This window comes from Cebus imitator, unplaced genomic scaffold (genome assembly GCF_001604975.1).
Source record: "Cebus imitator isolate Cc_AM_T3 unplaced genomic scaffold, Cebus_imitator-1.0 Scaffold190, whole genome shotgun sequence".
NCBI lineage: Eukaryota > Metazoa > Chordata > Mammalia > Primates > Cebidae > Cebus > Cebus imitator.
The window spans coordinates 2587696-2594495 of record NW_016107505.1 but is presented as its reverse complement, the minus strand read 5'-3'; positions in this window follow the sequence as shown (position 1 = coordinate 2594495).

The window sequence follows — 6800 nt, the reverse complement described above, 5'->3', positions numbered from 1 at the left end:
ATCATTAAAATAAGATATGGTGTATGCGTAGCAATGTGAAAGGTATACCAGCGTATTCATGACACTAATATTTGCAAATGCTCATAGCAGGCATTTATCTTAATACATATGAGACCCGACTCTACAGGTGAAAAGGCTAGATAAGACAAGGACATGTATACTTTATCTAATCCTCTACAAGGAATGTACTCATTTGCTTTTGAGAAAAATGGGACCAATAGAGAAAGAACCTGCCTTTTTGATGCTCTGAAATTGAAATCATATCACGTGTTTCTTTCAATTCTTCATTCTCCAGGTGCCCGTAACCTGAAACACAAAGAAGACACAGGGAGCCCTCGACAGATTGTCCTCTAGTACACATCTCACCTGAAAGCAAAGCAAAATCAAGCTACTAAGCTCAAGTCCCAAGGATGCATCAATTTTGACATATAAAATGAAAACATAAGGATTGTAACACAGTGATACCTAAGGAGTGGTTTGATTTTCACCACATCTTATAAGTATGCTCTAACTCATTGCTACAAGAGATCATATTTCAAGGTGGCAAAGTGATGACTGAAAATTTTCCATATTTAAATCTTCACTGTCAAGAAGAGGTGCAGGTGTACCTGTGGTAAATCATGGAATAAGACTGAAAATGAACATGGCACACCCTGTCTGCCACACAAAAATAAAGATTCCTTTCCTCAAGCTGTAGGAGTCATTGTTTGTAAAGCTCTTCAAGGCAAGCTGGGAAGCATGTTTGGAAAACAAAGGACTTTTTAATTGCTGCTGACATGAATGAACTCTCTGAAACAACAGCTGTGTCTTGAGATCACATTACAAGGCATGTGAGCAGGAAGCAAAGCATCCTCATAAAAAGACAAAGCCAAAGAAGCCTTTTATTGCTTCTGAAAAAAATTCCCAAAGCTGGGATGCTTAATTTCAATTCCTGCAGGATGCAGCAATCATATGTTTACAGAACAAAATTGAAAAACAACCTTTGTATTTGTGGTAGTTGATAAAAAACAAAATCCAGGTAGACAGTTTGGGTAGGAGTTGGAAATGAGTCGTCAAGGTTATACTTGTATACAGCCTAAAAGTTGGTTAGTAGCAATGACATCTGACTATTAAAATATTGTCCCAAGGGATTATTTCCTTTCTGTCTTTCTAGTCACAGAGTGTCTGCTACTGGGTATAAATTATGGACAAAGGAACTCATTGAGAGAAATATTGACCTAGTCATACTTTAAAAGTTTATTACTACCCTGAGAAAATGAACCTTGTGAAATTATAACTTCTGAAGTACAACCAAGATCCTTTCAAAGACAGACCTCAAAAGGAAAGGTAGAGAAGGTTAAGGCTGGACGAGATGAAAATCAAAAGTGCTTAAAGAGGAATGAAGAGGACCAAGAAGACAGGGATTTAGTGAACAGACCAACGGACCTGACATCAAAGTAAGGATTATATACTCTTTCTATAATTCCATTCATCAACCAACCTTATTTTAGACATTAAGTCTTCAGGGTAAGTGTTTCCACCAAAATTGCATACAAATGTGATGAAAGTGCATTTTCCATATTTTTCATCAGATTCTCAGAAAACTCTATAAATTTAAAAGTTAATTGTTGTACTGAACCGAGCATAGAAAGTCACCACCAAGACAAAAGTATGCCAAATTGTAGGGTCTTTATTGCCGGCAGCCACGGAGGACTTGTGTCTCTCCAACCCGTGGCCACGAAAGGAGGGTGTCGAGACATTTTATACCCCTAAACCCACCTCAGGGGTGAGGGTGATGAGCGGGGAGGGGGATGAGGGGCTTCAGACATTCCGAGGGCTAGTGGATTCTGTAAATCACCTCCTGGGTGGAGATGAGGGTGAGGGGCTCCAGACATTCCAAGGGCCAGAGGACTTTTGTCACTCTGATTGTTACTTAAGTGGTTTACAGAAGTCAAGATAAGCGTTAGTTTACACATTGTCTGGGTATTGGTAGGAATTACAGACCTTAGTTACTTATTACAAGTTGCAGGAGCCAAGATGACATGGGTTTGGACTGCTTGCCTCTCACATTAGAGTCACAGAGAGGAGTTTCCACAGAAAGCCAAGGTATGGTTGAGGTATGTAGTTATATGGGGCTTTTACCATGTTACATAATAAACTATAGCACAGAGGGTTACAAAAGCTTGAAAACTTCTGATCCTCCTTCCATGAAGAGGCGAAATCTATTTCCCTCCCTTGAATCTAAACTGGTGAACTACGATTTGACAATAGAGAGCGTAAGAGATTATTCCACTCCAGTTCCAGACTCAGCCTATAGGAGAACTAGTGTCTCTTCCTGATCTTCCAGAGCCCTGAGCTACTATCTTGAAACCACTGTATGTGAGAAGCCCAGGACACATTGGAGAGGCCCTGGAAATGCTATATGGAAAGAAAGAGAGGCCAGGGAGCACCATGGCACCAGATATTGGGGTGGAGAAGCCTTCCTGGGTGTATCCCACAGCTTCTACTGATGTCACCTTACTATAGAAGTAAAAGTGAATATTATGATATTTGCAATCATTTGGTATTTCTCTTCTCAGTATCAGAAATAGTGATTTATTTTTAGTAACTGAAATATCACACCTATACCAGCAGTGTGGAATTTCTTGTTTTCGTTTTTTATTTCTCACAGCACTTCTAACCCAACCTATAACAATCCTCAGTGGATAACACTCATTATCATTTAATTTCTTCTTTGAACTTGTTATTTACTCTTTTTTATGAAGAAATTTACAAGAAAAATTTTTAATGAGAAAGCTCTTTTTCAAATGCCCAGCATTTGAGTCTTTATATCTCATTTCTTAATTTGACATACTTGCACCACTAAATTCTGAAAATATAGAAACTACTTTTTTGATTATCATGCCCTGTGTGTACAAGTCAAAAGGTGGTGATCATCAAACTCTTCCCTCCTGTAATTGTTCATTTTGAGTGTGAATTTGATTGGGCTATGGGGTGCCCAGATTACATATTTTTCTGTTTTTGTCTATAAGAGTGTTTTCAGATGAGATTAGTATTTGAAGTGGTGAACTCAGTAAAGTAGATTGCCCTCCACAATGTGTGTCGGCGTTTTTCAGTCTAGTGAGAGCCTGAATAGAACAAAATGCAGGGAAATCAAGAATTCTTTCCCTTACTACCTATCAGGTTAATCTGGGACATTGGTCTTCTCATGCCTTTGGGCTTGGAGTTATACCATCAGTTCTAAGGCCTTCAGACTCAGTCCAAAATTACACCACCAGCTCTCTCGAATCTCCAGTTTGCAGATGACAAATCATGGGACTTCTCAACTTCGATAATTCATGTATATACATGATTTCATTTATATGCAATATCTAGAATATGCAAAAATATAGAGTTATCAAGTCAATTCATGATTGTCAATGGCTAAAGGAATTAGAAGAAATAGAAGCTAACTGCTTGTGGCTACATAGTTTCTTTTGGAGTTGATCAAATTTTCTAAAATTAGATTATAGTGATGGTTAACAACGTGAATGCACTGATAGCTACTGTAAATATGAATGTGATCGCCTGTGAATATACTAAAAACTATTAAACTGCATACTTTAAATGGATGAATTTTATTATATCCCAATAAAGTCATTTTAAAAAGATGATGGGCGGTTGCTTTTGTTGTGTTCTTTTAAAATTTGTTTGCAGAATCATGTTTAAATATACATAGTAACTTGGGAAAATAAAAGCATACTCACTACTAACATGCTAAAATTCTACTGAGTTTTATTGATACATAATAACTGTACATATTTATGGAGTGCATGTAATATTTTGATACACTCATACAATGCATAATACTCAAATCAGGGTAATAGGTATTTCTACCACCTCAAACATTTATCATGTTTTTTGTGTTAACAACACTCAACTCTTTTCTTCTATTTTTAAGTTTACAATAACTTATTATCTGCAGTCGCCTGCAGTGCTATCAGACACTGAAACTTATTCCTTTTACATAGTCGTATTTTTGTACCCATTAACCAACCTCTCATCATCTCGTCCCCACCCTACCATTTCCAGTCTCTGGTAACCCTCGATCTGCCTCTACCTTCATGGAATCAATGTTTATAGCTTTCACATATGAATGAGAACATTCAATATTTGTCTTCCTGTACCTGGCTTATTTCACTTGCCATAATGTTCTTCAATTCTACGCATGTTGCAACAAATGACAGCATTTTTTAATTTTGTATGGCTGAATAATATTTAATTGTGCATATATACCACATTATCTTTATTAATTAATCCATTGATGTTATCTTGACTATTGTAAGCAGTGCTGCAATAAACCTGAGAGTGCGGATATCTGTTTGATATACTGATTTCCTTTCTTTTGGATATATATCTAGTAGCTGAATTACTGGATTATATTTGTAGATCTGTTTTTAGTTTTCTAAGCAATCAGTATACCATTTTGCATAGTGGCTGTACTAATTTACATTCCAACCAACAGTGTACAAGAGTTCTCCCTTCTCTACAACTTCACCAGCATCTGTTATTGCCTTTCTTTTTGACAGAACCATTTTAGCTGGGGTGAGATGATATCTCATTGTGGTTTTAACTTACATCTAACTGATGATTAGTAATATTGAACAAGTTTTCATACACTTTTGGGGTTGGTCACAGTGGCTCACTCCAGTAATTCCAGCACTTCGGGAAGCCAAAGTTGGAAGATGACTTGAGCCCAGGAGTTTGAGACCAGTCTAGGCAAGTTAGTGAGTCTCTGTCTCTACAGAATATGAAAAAATTAGCCAAGCATGGTGGTATGCACCCGAGGCCCCAGCTACTCGGGAGGTTGAGGGGGGAGGATCACTTGGGCCCAGGATGTCAAGGCTTCAATAAGCCAGGATGGCACCACTCCAGCATAAGTGACAGAGTAAGACTCTGCCTCAAATACACACACACACACACACACACACACACACACACACACACACACACCTGTTAGTCCTTTGTATATCTTCTTTTGGGAAATGTTCATTTAGGTAATTTGCCTATTTTTTAACTGGATTATTTACGTTTCCTATTGAGTTATTTGTATTCTGGTTATTAATTCCTTGTCAGATGAATTGTTTGCAAATATTTTCTACCGTTTTGTAGGTTATCTTCATTCTCTTAATTGCTTACTTCACTGTGCTGAAGCTTTGCAGGCTGATGAAATCCCATTTGTCTATTTTTCCTTTTGTGGCCTGTGCTTTTGAGGTCTTGTTTAAAAAAAAAAAAAAAATCATTGCCCAGAACAATATCCTGAAGCATTTTTCTAGTACAATCATAGTTTTACTTGATATATTTTAGTCTTTAATCCATTTTTATTTGATTTCTGTATATGGTGAATGGTAGAAATCTAGCTTCATTCTTCTCCATGTGGATATTCAGTTTTCTCATCACAATTTATTGAAAAGCCTGTCCTTTCCCCAGTGGGGGTTCTTGAAACCTTTGTTAAAAATTAGTTCACTGTAGATGTGTGAATTTATTTTGGGGCTCTCTGTTCTGTTTCATTGGTATACACGTCAGTTTTTATACCAGTAGCATGCTGTTTGGGTTACTATAGTTTTGTAGCATATTTGAAGTGAGATAGTGTGATTCCTCTAGGTTTGTTCTCTTTGCTCAGGACTGCTGTGGCTATTCAGGGTCTTCTGTGGTTCAATACAAATTTATTTTTTTCCCATTTCCATAAAGAATGTCATTAGTGTTTTGATAGGGATTGCATTGAATCTGTAGGTAGCTTTGGGTAGTAGTATGGACATTTTAACAATGTTAATCCTTCCAATCTGTAAGCATGGGGTATGTTGCCATTTTTTGTGTCTTCTTCAGTGTCTTTCATTAATGTTTGATAATTCTCATTGCAGAGGTCTTTCACTTATTTGATTAAACGTGTTACTAGGTATTTTAATTTTGCAGTTATAGTAAATGGATTACCTTCTTGATTTCTTTTTCAGATTATTTGCAATTGGAGTGTAGAAATGCTACTGTTTTATATGTTGATTTTAAATTCTGCAACTTTATTAATTTGTTTATCAGTTCCAACAATTTTTGATGAAGTCTTAAGGTTTTTCTTAACATAAAAGCATGTCCCCTGAGAACAAAGATAATTTCATTTCTTTCTATCCAATTTAGATGCCCTTTATTACTTTCTCTTGCCTAATTTCTCTGACTAGAGCTTCTGGTCCTATGCTAAATAAAATGGGGACAGTTGACATTCTTGTCTTGTTCTATATCTTAGAAAAAAAGGCTTTCAATTTTTCCCCATTCAGTATGATGTTAGCTATGGGTTTATCACATCTGGCCTTTATGTTTTCAGGGATATTTCTTTTATACCCAGCTTGTTTAGAGTTTTTATTACAAAGAGATATTGAATTTTACTAACTGCTTTTTAAGCATCTATTGAAATGATTACATAGTTTTTATTCTTGATTTTGTTAATGTGATATATCACATTTTATTGATTCACATGTGTTGAACCATCCTTACATCACTCCTACTTGAACACAATGAATGATCATTTGAATGTGTTGTTGTATTTGGTTTGCTATTAATAGTATTTTGTTGAAGATTTTTCCATCTATAATATGTTCTTCAGGGATATTAGTCTGCAGGGTTTTCTTTTGTTGTTGTTGTGTTCTGTCCTGGTTTGGGTACTAGTGTAAGGCTGGCCTCTTAGAATAAGTTTGGGAGTTGTCTTAGTTCATTTTTGTGTTGTTATATAGGAATACCTGAGGCTAGGTAATTTATACAAGAAAAGAAGTTCATCTGGCTGATGGTTCTGCAGA